This window comes from Balaenoptera physalus, assembly GCF_965194825.1.
Source record: "Balaenoptera physalus genome assembly, chromosome: 3".
NCBI lineage: Eukaryota > Metazoa > Chordata > Mammalia > Artiodactyla > Balaenopteridae > Balaenoptera > Balaenoptera physalus.
In genome coordinates this window covers 72249998-72272319 of record NC_138890.1, presented here as the reverse complement: position 1 = coordinate 72272319, position 22322 = coordinate 72249998, and the positions used below count along the sequence as shown (strand labels likewise).

At 39.2% G+C, this 22322-nt stretch overlaps 1 protein-coding gene and 1 pseudogene across 6 annotated transcripts in view; both read left to right on the top strand.

Annotated features, from left to right (window-relative positions):
• The window catches only part of MEGF10 (multiple EGF like domains 10), a 363967-nt gene that overhangs the window by 78465 nt on the left and 263180 nt on the right, over positions 1-22322 (top strand). The gene's annotated exons all lie outside the window — the stretch shown is intronic.
• LOC309658873 (large ribosomal subunit protein uL6-like) lies at positions 3516-11297 on the top strand (annotated as a pseudogene). The gene is made up of 2 exons: positions 3516-9466; positions 9752-11297. The product of its transcript is annotated as a large ribosomal subunit protein uL6-like (transcript).

The window sequence follows — 22322 nt, the reverse complement described above, 5'->3', positions numbered from 1 at the left end:
GTGTTGCTTCCTAAGTGGGGGTGAGAGGGGGAGAGGAAAGGCAAGGAGCAGCCCATGCTTCTCTTCACAGTTTGCTTCGGATCAGGGCAGCCTGAGGAATTATGGCAGAGCTAGTGGTAATTTACCCATATTCATGCATCCAGCCATCCATTGGATATCCATCCAATATCCATCCATCTCTGTGGCATTAGAATCCCAGTTTTCATTTTGAGTAGACACGTATTGAGCAAAAGAACATGTTTCTAAATTTCTCCCCATCTCACTCCTTACAGCTAGGGGTGGCCAATAAGATATAGGCAGAAGTTACGTAGCAGAACTTCCAAGAACATTTCTTAGAAAAGTGATAGGACCCTAAGAACATTTTTTTTTTGCCTTCCCACCTCCTTTATTTTTCTTTCTCCTAGGAATGCAGATAGGATGGCCTATAAAGGGCTAGTGCTCTGGCAGCCATCTTGTAAGTATGAGGATAAGGGATAGCACCGTCAGAACAGAGAGTTGAAGGGAGCCTGGGTTCCTGTTGACAAAAGGGAGTTCCCACACCAGCCCTGGACTGCTCACCTTTGGATTTCCATTACATGAGAAAGAAATAAATATTAGTTAAACCACTCTTTTTTTCAGGTCTCTGCTACTCACAGTTGATCTCAATTCCTATCTGATGCAGATGAACATAGATTTTGTAGTAAACACACACACACACATACACACACACAAATAAAGTAAAATTTAAAAACCATACACACACACACACTCACACACACACACACAAATAAAGTAAAGTTTAAAAACCCTGGGCAGAGTTCTGTGTTTATCTTTGGATTCCACAACCAAAGGTGGATAAAGACAATTTGGTAACCTTTCAGAGAAGACCCTCCTCCACACACACACACACACACACACACAGACACGCACAAATGCATTACCTTGTCTAAATACATTTATCAAGCATGTGATTACCTGTAGTATTCTACTGAGTTTCATGATAGAGCTATTTCTTGTTTTCAAGTAGTTCACAATCTCTGATAGATCACACAGATGCAGGCATGATAAACTATCTGAAAAACAATACCTGCAAAGACAAGTTAAAAAGACTAGGTAGATTTGAAGAGAATATAAAAAGTGATATAAAATGTCTGTTCAAAAGGATTACTGTACAAAGAATTTTGACCTGGCAGTTCACATATCATGTAAGAACAAAGCAAGTGGGAATGATACCGATCTAGAAAGGATTTTAAGTGAAATGGGAATTCAGGGGTGGATTTACTGAGAAGCCAGTGAAGCTAACCCTTCGTGGCCCCTCATTTGCATGCAGTTCAGATCACTGTTTCTTTCCACTTCGACTTCCCTTGTGTTACACTTCCCCTTGTGTTGGATGGTGGAGGAACAAATAAGGCATCTCTGGGATCCAAATAAGAGGAAGTTGAGATAAGAATGCCTTTAGTTTGCATTTAGTGGGACATAGTTATGAAGGTCACAATCACTTCTGTGTGTAGTAAGTTATTCCTAGCCATCGGGAGTAGGAATGGCTTCCAGAAATACTCCTGCTGCCCACAGTGGCCTCATGACATGAAGGTGCAGAGCCAGAGGTCACACAGTGATATGAACTTGTACTACTACAGCTTCCAATGCTGGAAGTATGTGAACAGTAGAGCAGAACCATGTTTGAAATGCACAGAGCCAGAAGCTACTCTGGAAAATTCTTTTAATCATCTGATGTATAAAAATTTTTTATTTTTTTAAATTGTGGTTAATTAGACAAAACAAAATTTACCATGTTAACCATTTTTAAGTGTCCAGTTCAGTGGCATTAAGTACATTCACATCGTGCTGCTATTACCACCACCCATCCACAAAACTCTTTTCATCACACAAAACTAAAACTTTGTACCCATTAAACAATAACTCCACATCCCCCCTTCCACCATTCCCAGGAAACCACCATTCTTTCTGTCTCTGAACTTGACTACTCTAGGTACCTCATATAAGTAGAATCATGTAATACTTGTCCTCTTGTGAATCATATAATACTTGTCCTCTTGTGACTGGCTTATTTCACTTAACATAATGTCTTCAAGATTGATCATGTTGCAGCAGGTGTCAGAATGTCCTTCCATTTAAGGCTGAATAATAGTCCATTTTATGTATATACCACATTCTCTTTGTCCATTCATCTTTTGATAGACACTTGAGGTCCCTCCACCTTTTGGCTATTGTGAATAATGCTGCTATGACCATGGGTGTACAAATATCTCTTAGAGACCCTGCTTTCACTTTTTTTGGGTATAAGTGATGTGTAAAATTTTAAGTGGAGGATGAGGTTCTCATTGATGCCTAGTTAAATTGGACATTCTTGCCTATGGAAGTTTTTTTACAATGCATTATATGCAATTATAAACACACCACACATACAGTCTTTTTCTTTTTTGATGGGGATTGCACAACTTAGAACCTATCAGAATTTCTGTACTTGTTGGCACAAACCTACAGTATGACTACAAAATGGCCATAATGTCTATTTGTGAACTCGTGTTTCCTGCATCCCAGCTGTCAAAAAAATATTTTCACCAACCATACTAAAAAGACTGATTTATCTTTCTATTTTCCCTATAAAAAGTGTTATAAGATCATCCTTATGAAGAGGCAATCAAATATTATTCAACCAATTAATGTAGAAAACAATTATAATAGAGGTGTGTCAGGTAATTAAGGAGTAAAACATATTTTGTTATTTTCCTGGACTTTGTGGTGTTTTCGGGTTTTGTGAGCTTTAATAAATTTGTAATTTGTTATGCTCATCTCAGTCTAGATAAATATTCATGTTCTTACCTAATTTTGTATGTGTGATGTTGTACTCTTTTTCTCAAAAAGGGTGCCCCAGTTGTATATGTTTTGGGCTCCACAAAAGCTGGATCTGCTGCTGTGGAGGTCCCACAGACCCCGGTGCCGGGCTCAGGAGGTCTCAGTTTCTTTACCTCCCTCCCACTAGATGTCCTGGCTTTCTTGTGACCTGGTGCCTTGTGTAGGGAATGTCTGAGCAGGGCATTTGGGGCCAGGCTGAACAGAGCATTTGGCACCCATGGGTGCTTGGTCATGAGGTGCTGGGTGCCCACAAAGTGTGCTTCTCTTTAGCCAACCACCAGGAGGACCAACAGAGGAGGGCAGGTAAGGGAGTTCATGTCTAACTGAAGGCTGGGCAGTTGTGGTAATGACTTGGCTCCCACTAGCTTCTGTGAACTCATAGTTATCTTTAAATTCTTGGGCAACTTCCTCAGGAGAGGTTCACAGACTCCTTCAACACCCCCTTCCTACTCGGCCCCTACCCAATATCCCTGATTTCTTTTTAGTCTGGAGGAAATCCCCCCTCTTTCTTTGAGTTTTTATCAGAGGTACTCCCTCATTATGAACATCTTTTCCCTTGTTCCTTAAAAATGGACTTTTGGTCCCCTCGAAAATAGACCCTGGAAGCACTAGCAACCCCAAATCGAATTCTCCTATCCTGGGGTGGCAGGTGGGTCCTCCCAGGAGGATAAGAGAAAATGTATGTATTCTATCCCTTTAAAGCAGCAAAGCAAGGGAAGAAATACCACATGGTTAAGTTGCCTTATTAAAAGAACCTCACTATTCATATCCTGGCACATACGTGATAAAGATTAATAGAATTTCAGAGTTGTAAGTGAGCCTACAGATCCTCTTGTCAACCCCTATGATTTTACAGATGAAGCATGTACAATCCCTAGAGGGTAAATGATGCAGCCAAGGACGAGGCTCTGTGAGCCGCAGAGCCAGCCCCACTCCAGACCGCTTCGTCTCCAGTCCTGTGTTTTCTCTCTGTCACATTCACGTTAGATATGGTGAGGAAGTTTTAGACAGAGTTGTTGAATGCCATGTTAATACTATTTTATGAAAATGGATTTAAAATTTTTTGCTGGAGGTTGAAAAGAAAAAAGTTCTCATTTATTTGAGTTGGCTTGCCTGTGACCTGCCTGAAGGCTTCAGAAAAGGCTAGATGAATTTTCAAGATCATTGTAGCTTTAATAGTGTATGATATTCACTCATCCATCCTCTTTAGCAGGAGTTTCTTGAGGCATCTTCTATAAACAGAGCACAATATTGTGCACACAGAATAAAATAGTTATGGGATAAAAAATGGAATGTAAAACATGGTCCAAGCCCTCTGTGTGCTTAATATCCAGTTGAGGAGCAAACGCTGTGCCCACCGTCCTCCGATATACAAACGCATTTAGTATTACTACATGGCACTTATCAAAATTATGATACAGAGAATTGAGCACCACGGCATCTGTGTGGGCATAAATGTTTGCTGGACCAAATTCTTCTCCTTAAATTAAGATGAGTGTCAAGATTGTCTTACAGTTATTTAAGAATCATAAGCCATTATTTTGAGTGTTTTTCAAGGTAGGACATGCTTCCTTTCACAACCATGTTGAGGCTTGGGTGCATAAGTATGCAGGTGTCCTATGTGGTAGTGCATCTCCTTGATAGGGTAGGCCCTACAAACAGGGAAGCTAACACAGGAGATGGCTAGGAGGAGGCCAGTGCTCCAGCTTGGGTCAGAGGAAAGAATCAGGGTAAATGTCTTGAAATTAGGTACATTCTTTTTTTTTTTTATAAATTTATTTATTTATTTATTTATTTTTGGGTGTGTTGGGTCTTTGTTTCTGTGTGAGGGCTTTCTCTAGTTGCGGCAAGCAGGGGCCACTCTTCATCATGGTGCGCGGGCCTCTCACTGTCGCGGCCTCTCCCTTTGAGGAGCACAGGCTCCAGACGCTCAGGCTCAGTAGTTGTGGCTCACGGGCCTAGTTGCTCCGCGGCATGTGGGATCTTCCCAGACCAGGGCTCGAACCCGTGTCCCCTGCATTGGCAGGCAGATTCTCAACCACTGCGCCACCAGGGAAGCCCTAGGTACATTCTTTTGTCTAGGATTTTATCCACTATTTGGGGAGGGGAGCGGTATGCAAAATTATGGTATTTTTGTCTGCAATCCTCAAAGCAACAAAGCAAACGATATTTTTTGAAACATACATTGATTTCCCCCCTCCTTACCCTTGCCCCCTTTCAAGCCTCTAGGCAGTTCTGGACTCCCTACTAGAAGATTCTTCTAGGCTGGGGATATATGTGGGGAGAGATAGAGGAAGTTGATGTGAGAAGAGTTTGGTGAATTCCAGAAGGAGGGTCTCTGCATCTTCTTCCTGAGCAGAGTCCCAAGGAGACGGTAAAAAAGGAGGAATCTGAGGCAAAAAGGGCCCTGTAACTGTAAGAGTCCTGAGGAGTTTGAAAGGCCACAGAGAGGTAGTGTCTGCACAGAGTCCAGGTCTACAGGGTATGGACAGCTCTGTAGGTTTCTGTAGGTTTCCATGGCCTAACCCAGCAGAGAATCACAGAATAGTAACAATGTCTACATTTGTGGCATGGAAGTAAGAGACAGGGTTGGGGATGTCCCAGCTATGCATGCATGGGCTGCAACCAAGGACCAGATGCCTCCATTGCCAAAACTTGGCTTGACATTGACCTCTTGGAATTTAGACACAACCCCAGGGTGAGGGTCAGGGTCTCCAACTAACAAGAGAACTTTCTGCTGTCTAGGAGGGGCAGGGGGAATCAGGCCTTCTAAATAGAAATTAAGTTTGACTATAGAAGAAAAGTTTATTTCTGGCACCCCTGAATTTATTCGCTGAGATTCATACCCACTATACCAATTTGTTTTTCTCTGTAAAATATGTCTTAAACAATTACTCTTGTCTTTGTTTGAACTGTTGAAGTTTCACAGGCAGGATTCAGATAAAAATTCGCACAATATTCCTAAAACTGCTTGACTCCTTGTGGTTTCTAACCAATTTTCTGGTAACTGTGCAGAGTTTAGAAACATCAGTCTAAAAATTTGACATGACATTTGGCAGAAATAAAGCCTTTAGCAAAACCCACCAGAGGCATCCTTCAAATGACTGGACTCTCTGCTGGGAGCATTTCTGGGAAGGTTGTTATGGGCCTATATATGTTGAGACTCTCCTGGAATTTAAAAAATGTGAAACTGGAACTTATCAATGCAGTGTTAGCTAAATTCTTATGCACTGAAAACAGTACCACCTCAGCAGAAGGCAGAAAATGAAGGAATAGAATATGCCCTAAGCCAAAGCACACCAGCTGCCTATTTGTTGGGGGCAGGGAGGGTGAATGGGGAGTGAGTGAGTGATCAGAGGCCAAGTCCTATAAAATCACCTAAAATTTTATGGCCAGGAGGCTTCTGGATGGCTGGCTTTAGATGAGAAGCGAGGACGGGGAGGCCACTTCTCGAGTGTAGATCAAATGTTTTAGATGCCAACAGCACTTAAGTGATAGAGAGGTGGAAAGAAAGACAAGATCGGGGATTCTACCCAGATTAAGTTTTGCACAGTGACTAGGGATCTTTTTTTTAATTGACAAGAAATTCACATAACATAAAATTAACCATTTTAAAGTATACAATTCAGTGGCATTTAGTACATTCACAATGTCATGGGACCACTGCCTATATCAAATTCCAAAATATTTTCATCACCCCAAAAGAAAACCCACTGCCCATTAAATATGCTCAGTCCCCATTCCCCTCTCAAGCTAATGCCTGACAACCACCAATCTGATTTCTGAATCTGTGGATGTATTTTTCAGGATATTCATATAAATGGAATCATATAATATGTGACCTTTTGTGTCTGGCTTGTTTTATTTAGTACATTTGACTCTTGAACAGCATGGGTTTGAACTGGCCCGGTCCACTTATGCACATATTTTTTTCCATAAGTATGTACTACAGTACTATACAACCTGAAGTTGGTTGAATCCCCATATGTGGAAACGTGGATACAGAGGACTGACTTTAAAGTTACACATGGAGTTTTGACTCCACGAGGGTCAACTGTGTAATGTTTTTGAGGTTCATCCATGTTGTAGCATTAGAGTAGTTACCATTTGATATGCTACTTCTGATGGACCACAGAAAAAGTAAAATTTAATTGTGTGTCTATCACCGCTTTGGAAAAAGAGACTTAAGGTCCAGTTCATTTCCCCAAATAGACCTCTTCCTCTTCTGGATTCTTTATCCTCATGTGAAATGGACATTGGTTGTTTTTGCTCACCCAGTCTCTGAGCCCCAAGGAGCAGCTCTTGATTGTGTGTAGGGCACAGTCTTTCCCCCACATAGCCTTTGGAGTTCACGTAATGCTGATCCAACCTCCTCACTTTGGAGGGGCCACTGACCTCAGGCTGTCTAATAAGGACTTTCATCCTATTGGCCACAGTTCAAGATGGACAAGTATTCCAGTTTTGGGGATCCCACGTGGAACTACAGAAATGTGTTTCCTTTCTGTTGGACTTGAAGCTGAGTCAGCCTACCAAGTGTCTCCATGTAAAGAGCCAAGCCAACGCAAAAGAAAGCAGAGGGAAAAGAAGGTGTGAGAGAGCTGAATCCTGGGAACATTGTTGAGCCACTTTGTCCAGTCATGTTTAATTAGTTACAAGACTTTTTGTCTTTTCTTATAGCAGTTTGAGTTGGACCTGTCACTCCAAGGCACGGGCATGACCACACTCACGTAGGGCTGGGGCAGTGTGCATCAAGACATTCTGTCCCCATCCCCATGTGTTCTTTGAAGTGAGGACTCCAATACTCTATCTTCTTGGCTTGTGTGGATAGTGCTTTACTCTGTCACAGCAGCACTGGAAAAGTAAAATACTATTTAGTGTTTTGCTATTTACCCACCTACCTATTTATATCTCTCTCTTTACTCATAAGTATTTTTACTATAAGCTCATAGGAAAGAAGAAATCTGAACTTTTCCTCTTTGGTTTCATGACATTAGATCCTTGACAGGCATACTCTTTTTCATTCAATACGTTGAAGGATAAAATTTCATTCAATAGCATAGAAAACAATGTGCGTCATTTTACCAATAAAAAATCTTGAGGAATGACATTTTATATCATCAAATCTTTCTAATTCAAGGTGTCATAAGCACTGTAAACAGAAAAAAAAATAGCTTTCAAAAATTAGAGTGGCTTTTTTCCTCAGTCTTTTTAGATTCTCATGTTTCACAGTAATAAAGATGGGAACTTTGCATATTCCCTAAAAACATTCTCCTCTCCAACACAACTCAAGGTTTTAAGATAAGCTCCCAACTAAAATTTGGTAAAAAATAACTAGGAGAGAAGTTTCTTTCCATTTTTCTCCTTTGCTTTAATTGAAAAAAAAGAAGATAAATTATAGAGGAATAGTCCCAAGGGCATATTCTTTTCGTCAAGGATCTCTCTTTTCATTGCAGAGATTCACTTCACCTTTGGGCCTTTTGTGAAGAGCACCAGAAATGAAACAGCTTCTTCAAAAATTATCTTGGCATGCAGAGGTTAATGAATTGATTTCTTTAAAGATTCAGATTTTTACATTAAAAAAACTCTAAATAATCTGGTTGAATATTGTAATAGGTTGAATTGTGTCCCCCAGAAAGATATGTTAAGTCCTAACCCCTAATATCTCAGAACGTGAGGGTATTTGGAAATAAGGTCGTTGCAGATGTAATTAGTTAAGATAAAGTCATGACTGGTGTACTTATAAGAAGATGGTCTTGGGACTTCCCTAGTGGCACAGTGATTAAGAATCCGCCTGCCAATGCAGGGGACACAGGTTCGATCCCTGGTCCGGGAAGATCCCACATGCCACAGAGCAACTAAGCCCATGCGCCACAACTACTGAGCCTGCGAGCCACAACTACTGAGCCCACGGGCCACAACTACTGAAACCCGCGTGCCTAGAGCCTGTGCTCCGCCACTGCAATGTGAAGCCCGTGCACCGCAACGAAGACCCAACGCAGCCAAAAAATAAATTAAAAAAAGATGGTCTTGTGAAAGCAGTGGCAAGTAGTGAGAACACCACGTGACAATGAAGACAGAGATTGGAGTTATGTGGCTGCAAGCCAAGGAACACCAAAGATTGGTAGCAAACCACCAGAAGCTAGGGAGAGGCGAGGAGGGATTCCCCTACAGGTTTCAGGGGGAACAGGGCCCTGCCTGACACCTTAATTTCAGACTTCTGACCTCCAGAACTGTGTACAATAAATTTCGGTTGTTCTAAGCCACCTAGTTTGTGGTACGATATTGACAGTGCTAGAAAACTAACACATAATTATTTTTATATAATAATACTACTATTTTACAATGATAGAAAAGAAAGAATACCAAAAATAAGACCCCTACCTCTATCAATTTCAAAAAACCTTGAGTTCTTTGCCACATCTACCGTGAGAATGAAGACCATCCTAAGCAACTGGACTGTTGATATCCCAGAAAATGTCAACATCACTCTGAAGGGATGCACAGTTATTGTGAAGGGTCCCAGAGGAACCCTGGGGAGGAACTTTAATTACATCAATGTAGACCCAGTCTCCTTGGAAAGAAAAAGAGAGGCTCTGGGTTGATAAATGGTGTCTTAGTCAGTTCAGGCTGCTCTAACAGAATCCCATAAATTGAGTGGCTTATAAACAACAGAAATTTATTTCCCACAGTTCTGGAGGCTGGAAAGTCCAAGATCAAGGTCCTGGCAGATTCAGTTTCTGGTGAGGACCTACTTCCTGGTTCATAGATATAAAGTCACTAATCCCATTCATGAGGACTCCACCTCTCAAAGGCCCCACCTCCAAATACTACCACACCGGGAATTAGGTTTCAACATATGAATCTGAGAGGAACACAAACATTCAGTCTATAGCAGTGTGGAAATAGAAAGGAACTGGCTACATTTCAAACTATCTGTAGTTCATATACAGAACATGATCAAGAGCAAGATACTGGGCTTCCATCACAAGATGAGGTATGTATATTCTCACTTACCCATCAATGTTGTTATTCAGTAAAATGGGTCTCTTACTGAAATAGAATTTGTTGGGTGAAAAATACATTTGTAGGATTCGGATGAGGCCAAGGCATTGCTTGTTCAGTATTTCAAGCCCAGAAAGATGAGTTAAATCTTGAAGGAAATGATGACTTCATATCAAATTTAGCTGCTTTGATTCACTCACAGCGGTTAAAAGCAAGGATATCAGAAACATTTTGGATGGTACATGTTTCTGAAAAAGGAACAGTTCAGCAGGCTGATAAGATCTAAGAGTTGTCCAGCTATGGAAACCACAGGATGCTGGATGATTCCTAAGACCTATTTGTGAAACTTTAAAGATGCAATAAGAGCCTTCTATTGATTTGGGGCTTTTTTCAGAGAGAGAGAGAGAGAGAGAGAGAGAGTGCGCTAGCTAGGTCACTTGGCAGTATTACGATCTACGATCCACGATCCTTAAAAAAAAAAATCTAGCAATTTCATGTTATAATGTAGAAGACTATAATTATGATAGAGCTCAAAATTCCCCCAAGGGCATGATGGGAAACAAGTGGTGTCCTGTACAACTGCTGTTTCCTTACACTGGACCCAGCTCCTTAAACCCAGAGGTTCTCAAACTCTTGTGTGAGAACCCTCTGAGTGATCTCTGCATTTCCTCCCTCCCTTCCCTTTCCTCCTACTTCCTCTTGCTCCATGAAAAAAAAAAAAACCAAAACCCAAAAAACTCTATAAAACTACCAAACTAGATTTATGAAAACACTGCTACCCTTTAGATGGGACACCAATGATAGAACTGATTTATCTTTAATGTGATATTTCTGTGTGTTTTTTTTTTTGGCAAACCATAAAATAACTCAAACACACAAGAATTCAGACTGTCAGCCACTTGGAAGACATTCCCAACCTCCAGCCATCCCTGGGGGGCATCTTGAGAATTGCTGTGATAATTACCTGGTGCAGTGGTTTTTAACTCTGGTTGCACATGAAAATCTCCTGGGAAGCTTTAAAAGCCTTCTCACTCTAGATCAATTGAGTGAGACACTCTAGGAATGGGGCCTAGGCATAAGGAATTTGTAAAAGACCCTCAGGTAATTCTAACATGCAGCCAGGGTTGAGTAAAAGAGGTTTAATGTCATGTTTCTTTACTGTTGGAGTCGGAACTCTGATAACGAGCGGCAGAGGAGAGCACCTGTCTGTGCCACTTACTGCCCTCTGCTTTTTATCTGGTTGGGGTTGTATAAAGCCTAAGTGGGACTAAGACTGAGCCTGGTAATTGTCATGGCAATGCCCTAGATTTTCCTATCAAATCCAATCTTATCTTGGATGGGAGACACAGAAGTGACTCCAGTGAAGTTAAAATATTTCTGTCCCTATTTAGAATATTCAGCATTGAATTCAACAGTTTTCCCATACAATTTCAAACGCTAAAACTTTTTTTTTTTTTTTTTTTTTTTTAGGATATAAAGCTAAAGAAAGTTTTTATTTTTACATAATATTGTTTCTTTTTTTTTTTTTTTTTTTTTTTCACACACACACACAGTTTCTTTTTTTATTGATTTTTATTGGACTATAACTGCTTTACAATGTTGTGTTAGTTTCTGCTGTACAGCAAAGTGAAATCAGCTATACATATACCTATATATTCTTTTTCTAAAAAAACCACAAAATAACCAGTAAATTATACAGAAAAAGATGAATAATTCTAACGACTTTAAAAAACAAATTTTAACTACATTAAAAATTAAACGAAACCATAAAGTGAAAAGTCGTAGACTGGCAAAATCTATGGGAACCACATATAAGTCCCAAATTTGTGAAGAATCCCTACAGTAACACAGTAGAAATGTAGATAAAGCATATGAAGAGGCAATTTAAAAGCAAGAAGCACAAATGGACAATCGCATATGAAAATATGCTCAACTTCACTAGTTACCAGGGAATTGAAAAATAAAACAGTGAGGTACCATTTGAAGCTATCACATTAGCAAAACATAATCTGTTGACCTCAAGTTTTGTTGAAAATGTTAGACATTGCTGGAGGGCTTGTAAATTAGTATAAACTTCTTGGAGATCAATTTGCCATTACTTGGTAAAGTCAAACACTAAAACTTTTTAAAAGTTTGATTCTCACCTGAATCAAAAAAAAATTTATCATTAATTGTAAAGGGTGCTTGATCACAGAGAGTTATCTAGGCAATCAGCATCATATATAGCCTTTAATGCCTCCTGTCTGCTGACTGTGAGTTCTGCATATTGATCACAAATTTGCCAATTTCTCTGCTTATGCTTCATCACTCCCTTCTTTTTATTTTTTTATTTTTCATTTTTTATTTTTATTTTTTTTAATTTTTTTCACACACACACCATCACTCCCTTCTTTGATTGAATATAAAATAAGCAGGATTTGAAAATCATAGAGCTGGGAGGGACGTGTGGAAACCATTTTATCTAGTCTTCTGAGTTTACAATTGGATGCCTAATCCACTAAGAGAGTCAGGCTACTGATTTCGGACGCGGCAGCTTGCAGCAAGCAATAGTAGGAAGCAAGATCTTAGTTCCCGGACTGGAAGTCCTAAATACTGGACCACAGGGTCCAGCAGCTAAGGCCTAGGTCCCTAGTTCTTACCTTCCTTGTCAAGAAAGAATTCAGGCAAGGAGGCAGAAGGTAAAGAGAAAAGTAAAAAGTTTATTGGAAAAACAAAGTACACGCGGAAAGACGCACGGGCGAACGGAGAGAGAACTGCGCCTTTGGGAAGTTTAAGTCCTTTATAAGGGGGCAGTCTTCTGGGTCTTTTTCTTCTTTTTGGCCAATCATATTGTTTTGACCCTAGGGCTAATTTGCTTCTGGACCCTCCCCTGGGTGCGCACACACCCCTAAGTTAAGATGGATCCCACCGCAAAGGCCTCTGGGAGGAGATAGCAGGACTTACTATGGTCTGGCATCTCCTCACATTTTGACCCTGTGAAGCTTTTTGCACATGCGTAGTGTCTCCCTTGCCCTAAGGATGGGAAGTGTGTGACCTCTTGATCCTTTAATAGGGTTTAGTCCCACCCTGTCCCTGCCATAAAATGCCCAATGTCCGGTTATTTACCCTATTCCTGTTGCTGGTTTTTATATCGAGGTGCAGATCTTGAAATATACACAGGAGTCCGGTCATAAATATGTAGTCCTGGAGTCCATTTATCTCTTGCTTCAGGAAATGTAAACAGGGGCTGGTAATGAATGTCCGGCCTGGAGCTCATCTTCTTCTCTCCCCAGGAGGTGTGAACAGGAGGCCAGTTGTAAATGTCTAGCCTGGAGCCCATCTATCTCTTGCCTCGCTACCAAGGTCTTTTGTTAAATTAATGAATGCTGTAGCATGGAGGATGGCCACATCCTTCTAACTGGCTCCCTCATTCCTGCCCACCCCCGCCTTTTCTCCACACTGTGGTCAGAGTGATCATTCTAAATACAAATCCAATCAAGTCACTCCCTTCTTGCTTAACATTCTTCAATGACTCTGCATTTGCCTCAGGTGCAAATTCAGACTCCTTAGCCTCACTTACAATCATCTGTAAAGTGATCTGACCCTGTTTCCCTCTGCAGAGTCATCTCCTAGAGCTCACTCTAAATTGCAGTCAGACCAGGGTTCTCGGTGATCTAAATGCGCTTCTCCAAATGTGCCCTATATGCCACCACACATTTGCACATGCTGTTCTTTCCCTCCACGATGCTCTCTCTCCCTCTAGGTAAGGAGACCCTTTCTCTATTCTCCCAAATACATGGTTCATATCAGGTTGTAGCAAGCAGGGGAGACATCAGAAATTGCAGCACAAGGTGTAGAAAATGGGAGAGGACTTACTGAGATGAGGGTAGAAGATTAGATAGACAGTATTTACATCCTGAAATAAAAGACCTTATTAACTGTTTTTGTATAAAAAGCTTCAAAGTTACATATAAGACTAAGGTCAAATGGGTTGAGAATGGAACTCTCTGGGGTGGCGGCGGTAGTGATGATATTTCAATGGCCATAATGGGAGAGAGAATGCTCTCTTTTATCTATATCTATCTATCTATCTATCTATCTATCTATCTATCTATCTATCTATCTATCATCTATCTCTCTATCAATCTCTCTCTAATCTATCCATCTCTAGCTTTAGTTGGAGCTCAGGTGCAAAGGTTTAAATTAACCACACTTCTCAGTTTATGCCATATCATTACCATTGGTCCACACAAAGCTGCTGTTTAATTTAGTTTGGGTTTTCTTTTAACTTTTTAAAAACTTTTATGCAGATTCCTTACCCTTATTTCCCTCTTCCCACATAGGAAACTATTCCGATGTCTTTAATGTGGATCCTTTTATTTGTATGCATTCACTGGGGTCCGTATATTTAAAATTCACTTTTAGTGGTACCATGTTCTATAGCTCATTCTATATCTTTTTTCACTGTTTTTAATATTATACATGTTGCCATGTGTTTTTCAAGTCTGTGGCATTCTAACTGCTACAGTCACCGTATTTGACCTATTTGTCTTCCCTTCCCTCATTCCAGGTAATGAGCACCCAGATAGCCTCCAACAAACAGTATTGAAATGTATATTCTCTTGTAAGTCCCCTTACAGATGTGTGTGAGACTGTCTTTGTGGTAGGTACTCAGGAACAGGTTCTAGAAATGTGCACACATTAGCGGACAAATGGCACTTGAGCTTTGCCAGGTTGTGCCGTGGAGTGTGCACCCATCTACATGCCCACCAGCAGGGCGTGATATCCCTCCCTCCCCAACACTTGATGTTACCCAGCTCTCCAGTATCTGCCCACATTACTGGAGCAAAGTGATGCCTCATTTTGTTTTTTGTCTTTTAAATAAACTTTATTTTTTAGAGCAGTTTTAAGTTCACAGCAAAGTTGTATGGAAAATAGGCTGTATACCTTGCCCCCACCCAGCCTCCTCCACTATCAATATCCTGCACGAGAGTGGTGCATAGGTGTTTTGTTTTGTTTTTTTAATTAATTAATTAATTAATTAATTTTTGGCTGCGTTGGGTCTTTGTTGCTGTGAGCGGGCTTTCTGTAGTTGCGGCGAGCGGGGGCTACTCTTCGCTGTGGTGCACGGGCTTCTCATTGCGGTGGCTTCTCTTGTTGCGGAGCACGGGCTGTAGGTGTGCGGGCTTCAGTAGTTGTGGCTCGTGGGCTCTAGAGCACTGGCTCAGTAGTTGTGGCGCACGGGCTTAGCTGCTCCGCAGCATGTGGGATCTTCCCGGACCAGGGCTCGAACCGGTGTCCCCTGCACTGGCAGGTGGATTCTTAACCGCTGTGCCACCAGGGAAGCCCCCTGCATATGTTTTAATTGATGAGCCTACATTGACACATAATCGCCCCAAGTCCAAAGTTTACACTAGGATTCACTCTTGGTGTTGCACAATCTATAGATTTTGACAAAAGTATAAGGACATGTGTCCACCATTATAGTATCATACAGAATAAGTTTACTGCCCTAAAAATCCTCTGTGCTCCCGATTCATCCCTCTCCTCCCTAACCTCTGGTAATCACTGATGTTCCCTGTCTCTGTAGTTTTGCCTTCTCCAGAATGTTATATAGTTGGAATCACATAGGATATAGCCTTTTCTGATTGGCTTCTTTAACTTAGTAATATCATTTAAGATTTCTCCATATCATTCCATAACTTAATTACTCACTTCATTTTAGTGCTGAGTAATATTTCGTTGTCTGGATGTACCACATTTTACTTATCCATTAACCTACTGAAGGATGTCTTAATTACCTCCAAGTTATGATAATTGTGTCTAATTGTTTTGTGTATCCCTTAACTGCTTATTGTGGATATAAATAATTTTACTACTTGTGTCTTTTAACCTTCCTACTAGTTTTGTGTGTGGTTGATTTACTACCTTCACTGTATACTTGCCTTTACCAATGAGCTTTTTCCTTTTGTAATTTTCATGTTTTTAGTTGTGGCCTTCTTTTTTTTACTTAGAGAAATCCCTTTAACATTTCTTGTAGAGCTGGTTTGGTGGTGCTGAACTCTTTCAGCTTTTACTCGATGGCAATTATGAATAAAGCTACTACAAATATCTGTGTGCAGGTTTTTGTGTAAATTTCCAACTCATTTGTGTAAATAATAAAAAGTGCCATTGTTGGATTGTAGGTAAGAGTATGTTTAGTTTTGTAAGAAACCACAATACTGTCTTCCAAAATAGCTGTAGCATTCTGCATTCCCACCAGCAGTAAGGGTTCCTGCTGCTCCACCTCCTCACCAGCATTTGGTGTTGTCAGTGTTCTGGATTTCTACCATCCTAATAGGTGTGTAGTGTCTTAATTTGGATTTCCCTAATGACATATGATGCTGGGCATCTTTTCACATATTGCCATCTGTGTATCTTCATTGGTGAGGTGTCTCTTTAGGTCATTTGTCCAATTTTTAATCGGGTTTATAGTTTTTTTATTGTTGAGTTTTAGGAGTTTTTTGTGTATTTTGGATAACAGTCCTTTATTAGATATATCTTTTGCACATAAATACATTCTCCCAGTCTGTGGCTTGTCTTCTCATTCTCTTGACTTCTGCAAAGCAGAAGTTTTTAATTTTAATGAAATCCAGCTTATCAATTATTTCTTTCATGGATCATGCCTTTGGTGTTATATCTAAAAAGTCATCGTGAAACCCAAGGACATTTAGATTTTCTTCTATGTTATGTTCTAAGAGTTTTATGGTTTTGCATTTTATATTTTGGTCTATGAACCATTTTGAGTTAATTTTTGTAAAGGGTATAAGTTCTGTGTCTAGGTTCATTTATTTGTATATGGATGTCTAGTTGTTCTAGCAGCATTTGTTGAATATTATACAATAATTGTATAATGTGATAAATATTGCTACGTCTGAAATCATATTATGATATACAAATGTGTCAAAGCAATACACTATATACCTTACTAATGTTACATGTCAAATTTATTCAATTAAGAAAAGACTACCTTTTCTTCTTTGTCAAAGATCAGTTGACTACATTTATGTAAGTCTATTTCTGGAGTCTATTTGGTTTCATTGATCTATATGTCTGTTCCTTTGCCAGTACTGCACTGTCTTGATTATTGTAGGTTTATAGTAAATTTTGATGTTAGGTGGTATTCTTTTTTTTTTTTTTTAATCAATCATCAATTTTATACACATCAGTGTATACATGTCAATCCCAATCACCCAATTCAGCACAACACCATCCCCACCCCACCACGGTTTTCCCCCTTTGGTGTCCATACGTTTGTTCTCTACATCTATGTCTCAACTTCTGCCCTGCAAACCGGTTCATCTGTACCATTTTTCTAGGTTCCACATACATGTGTTAATATACGATATTTGTTTTTCTCTTTCTGACTTACTTCACTCTGTATGACAGTCTCTAGATCCATCCACGTCTCAACAAATGACTCAATTTCGTTCCTTTTTATGGCTGAGTAATATTCCATTGTATATATGTACCACAACTTCTTTATCCATTCGTCTGTCAATGGGCATTTAGGTTGCTTCCATGACCTGGCTATTGTAAATAGTTCTGCAATGAACATTGGGGTGCATGTGTCTTTTTGAATTATGGTTTTCTCTGGGTATATGCCAAGTAGTGGGATTGCTGGGTCATATGGTAATTCTATTTTTAGTTTTTAAAGGAACCTCCATATTGTTCTCCATAGTGGCTGTATCAATTTACATTCCTGTTAGGTGGTATTCTGACTTGGTTCTTGTTCAATATAGTGTTGGCTATTCTGGATCTTTTATCTCTTCATTTAAATGTTGGATTAGTTTGTCAGCATCCACAAAGTAACTTTCTGGGATTTCTACTGAAATTTCGTTGAATTGATGGATTAAGTTGTGAAGAATTGACATCAGTTTGGTTTAATTTGCATTTCTCTGATACCAATTAGTTAGGCTACCTCTTTGTATGCTCCTTAGCATTTTGGTTTCCTTTCCTGTAAATTACTTGGTCATATCTTTTGTCTATTTTTTTTTTTTTTTAAGTTCCTATCGTTTTCTAGTTGCTTTGCAAGATTTCTGTGTATGCTCTGGATATTGGTCCCTGGTTAGTTTTACACTTTGTAAATATCTTCTCCTGATCTTCTGTCCATTAACTCTATCCATCATTTTGTTCATTGACTAGAGATTCTTAATTTTGCTTTAATCAAATTCATAAATTTTTGTCATTATGGTTTGTGTCTTTGGGATTTTGTTAAAAAAGTCTTTCTTCACTGCTAGGTTATGAAGATATTCTCCTATATTTCCTCCTGTTAACTTCATAGTTTTGTCTTTCACCTTTGGTCCTTTAATGTACTTGTGATCACTTTTGGTCCAAGAATTACTTTATTTTTCTACATGTAGTGAATCAATTTTCCAAATTTTGACTCCAAATAATTAATTATTTCCCAGTTAATTTGTGGTGCTACCTGAATTGGAAATCAAGTCAGACTCTGGATCTTACTCTGAATAGTACTGGGTCTGATTCTGAGCATTCTGTCTTGTTGCTTTAGCCTGTTTGTTATTTCAGTGCAAACCACACTGTTCTTTTTTAATAATGGCTTCATTGTACAGCTGATAGCCTGGTATGGCAGATTTCCGTCAAGTCTTCTTTTTCATTGTTTAGCTATTTGTGGATGTTTGTTCATCTCTACAATTTTTTTTTAACATCTTTATTGGAGTATAATTGCTTTACAATGGTTTGTTAGTTTCTGCTGTATAACAAAGAGAATCAGCTATACATACACATGTATCCCCCTATCTCCTCCCTCTTGTGTCTCCCTCCCACCCTCCCTATCCCACCCCTCTAGGTGGACACAGAGCACCGAGCCGATCTCTCTGTGCTATGCGGCTGCTTCCCACTAGCTATCTATTTTACATTTGGTAGTGTATCTACGTCCATGCCACTCTCTCACTTCGTCCCAAGTCCACTGTGTCCTCAAGTCCATTCTCTATATCTGTGTCTTTATTCTTGCCCTATCCCTAGGTTCATCAGAACCATTTTTTTTATAGATTCCATATAAACATGTGAGCATATGGTATTTGTTTTTCTCTTTCTGACTTACTTCAATCTGTATGACAGACTCTAGGTCCATCCACCTCACTACAAATAACTCAGTTTCGTTTCTTTTTATGGCTGAGTAATATTCCATTGTATATATGTGCCATATCTTCTTTATCCATGAACATGTTTCCATGTCCTGGCTATTGTAAATACAGCTGCAATGAACATTGTGGTGCATGACTCTTTTTGAATTATAGTTTTCTCAGGGTATATGCCCAGTAGTGGGCTTGCTGGGTCATACGGTAGTTCTATATTTAGTTTTTTAAGGAAGCTCCATACTTTTCTCCATAGTGGCTGTATCAATTTACATTACCACCAACAATGCAAGAGGGTTCCCTTTTCTACACACCCTGTCCAGCATTTATTGTTTGTAGATTTTTTTCATGATGGCCATTCTGATGGGTGTGAGGTGATACCTCATTGTGGTTTTGATTTGCATTTCTCTAATGATTAGTGATGTTGAGCATCTTTTTGTGTGTTTGTTGGCAATCTGTATGTCTTCTTTGGAGAAATGTTTATTTAGGTCTTCCGCCCATTTTTTGATTGGGTTGTTTGTTTTTTTATTATTGAGCTGCATGAGCTGCTTGTATATTTTGCAGATTAATCCTTAGTCAGTTGCTTCGTTTGCAAATATTTTCTCCCATTCTGCGGGTTGTCTTTTCGTCTTGTTTATGGTTTCCGTTGTGCACAAAACTTTTAAGTTTCATTAGGTCCCATTTGTTTATTTTTGTTTTTATTTCCATTTCTCTAGGAGGTGGGTCAAAAAGGATCTTGCTGTGATTTATGTCATAGAGTGTTCTCCCTATGTTTTCCTCTAAGAGTTTGATAGTGTCTGGCCTTACATTTAGGTCTGTAATCCATTTTGAGTTTATTTTTGTGTATGGTGTTAGGAAGTGCTCTAATTTCATTCTTTTACATGTAGCTGTCCAGTTTTCCCAGCACCATTTATTGAAGAGGCTGTCTTTTCTCCATTGTATATTCTTGCCTCCTTTATCAAAGATAAGGTGACCATAGTGCATGGGCTTATCTCTGGACTTTCTAACCTGTTCCATTGATCTATATTTCTGTTTTTGTGCCAGTACCATACTGTCTTGATTACTGTAGCTTTGTAATATAGTCTGAAGTCTGGGAGCCTGATTCCTCCAGCTCTGTTTTTCTTTCTCAAGATTGATTTGGCTGTTTGGGTCTTTTGTGTTTCTATACAAATTGTAAAATTCTTTGTTCCAGTTCTGTGAAAAATGCCATTGGTAGTTTGATAGGGATTGCATTGAACCTGTAGATTGCTTTGGGTAGTATAGTCATTTTCACAATGTTGACTCTTCCAATCTGAGAACATGGTATATCTATCCATCTGTTTGTATCATCTTTAATTTCTTTCATCAGTGTCTTATACTTTTCTGCATACAGGTCTTTTGTCTCCTTAGGTAGGTTTATTCCTAGGTATTTTCTTCTTTTTTTTGCAGTGGTAAATGGGAGTATTTCCTTAATTTCTCTTTCAGATTTTTGGTCGTTAGTGTATAGGAATGCAAGAGATTTCTGTGCATTAATTTTGTATCCTGCTACTTTACCAAATTCATTGATTAGCTCTAATAGTTTCCTGGTAGCATCTTCAGGATTCTCTATGTATAGTATCATGTCATCTGCAAACAGTGACAGCTTTACTTCTTCTTTTCCAATCTGTATTCCTTTTATTTCTTTTTTTTCTCTGATTGCTGTGGCTACAACTTCCAAAACTATGTTGAATAATAGTGGCGAGAGTGGACATCCTTGTCTTCCTCCTGATCTTAGAGGAAATGCTTTCAGTTTTTCACGACTGAGGATGATGTTTGCTGTGGGTTTGTCATATATGACCTTTATTATGTTTAGGTAGTTTCCCTCTATGTCTACTTTCTGGAGAGTTTTTATCATAAATGGAGTTTTTGCATTTTGTCAAAAGCTTTTTCTGCATCTATTGAGATGATCATATGGTTTTTATCCTTCAGTTTGTTAATATGGTGTATCAGATTGATTGATTTGCATATATTGAAGAATCCTTGCATTCCTGGGATAAACCCCACTTGATCATGGTGTATGATCCTTTTAATGTGCTGTTGGATTCTGTTTGCTAGTATTCTGTTGAGGATTTTTGCATCTATGTTCATCAGTGATATTGGCCTGTAGTTTTCTTTCTTTGTGACATCTTTGTCTGGTTTTGGTATCAGGGTGATGGTGGCCTCGTAGAATGAGTTGGGGAGTGTTCCTCCCTCTGCGATATTTTGGAAGAGTTTGAGAAGGATAGGTGTTAGCTCTTCTCTAAATGTTTGATAGAATTCGCCTGTGAAGCCATCTGGTCCTGGGCTTTTGTTTGTTGGAAGATTTTTAATCACAGTTTCAATTTCAGTGCTTGTGATTGGTCTGTTCATATTTTCTATTTCTTCCTGGTTCAGTCTCGGCAGGTTGTGCATTTCTAAGAATCTGTCCATTTCTTCCAGGTTGTCCATTTTATTGGCATAGAGTTGCTTGTAGTAATCTCTCATGATCGTTTGTATTTCTGCAGTGTCAGTGGTTACTTCACCTTTTTCATTTCTAATTCTATTGATTTGAGTCTTCTCCCTTTTTCTCTTGATGAGTCTGGCTAATGGTTTATCAATTTTGTTTATCTTCTCAAAGAACCAGCTTTTAGTTTTATTGATCTTTTCTATCGTTTCCTTCATTTCTTTTTCATTTATTTCTGCTCTGATCTTTATGATTTCTTTCCTTCTGTTATCTTTGGGGTTTTTTTTTGTTCTTCTTTCTCTAATTGCTTTAGGTGCAAGGTTAGGTTGTTTATTCGAGATGTTTCCTGTTTCTTGAGGTAGGCTTGTATTGCTATAAACTTCCCTCTTAGAACTGCTTTTGCTGCATCCCATAGGTTTTGGGTCGTCATGTCTCCATTGTCATTTGTTTTTAGGTATTTTTTGATTTCCCCTTTGATTTCTTCAGTGATCACTTTGTTATTAAGTAGTGTATTGTGTAGCCTCCATGTGTTTGTATTTTCTACAGATCTTTTCCTGTAATTGATATCTAGCTTCATAGCATTGTGGTCAGAAAAGATACTTGATATGATTTCAATTTTCTTAAATTTTCCAAGGCTTGATTTGTGACCCAAGATATGATATACCCTGGAGAATGTTCCATGAGCAGTTGAGAAAAATGTGTATTCTGTTGTTTTTGGATGGAATGTCCTATAAATATCAATTAAGTCCATCTTGTTTAATGTATCATTTAAAGCTTGTGTTTCCTTATTTATTTTCATTTTGGATGATCTGTCCATTGTTGAAAGTGGGGTGTTAAAGTCCCCTACTATGATTGTGTTGCTGTCGATTTCCCCTTTTATGGCTGTTAGTATTTGCCTTATGTATTGA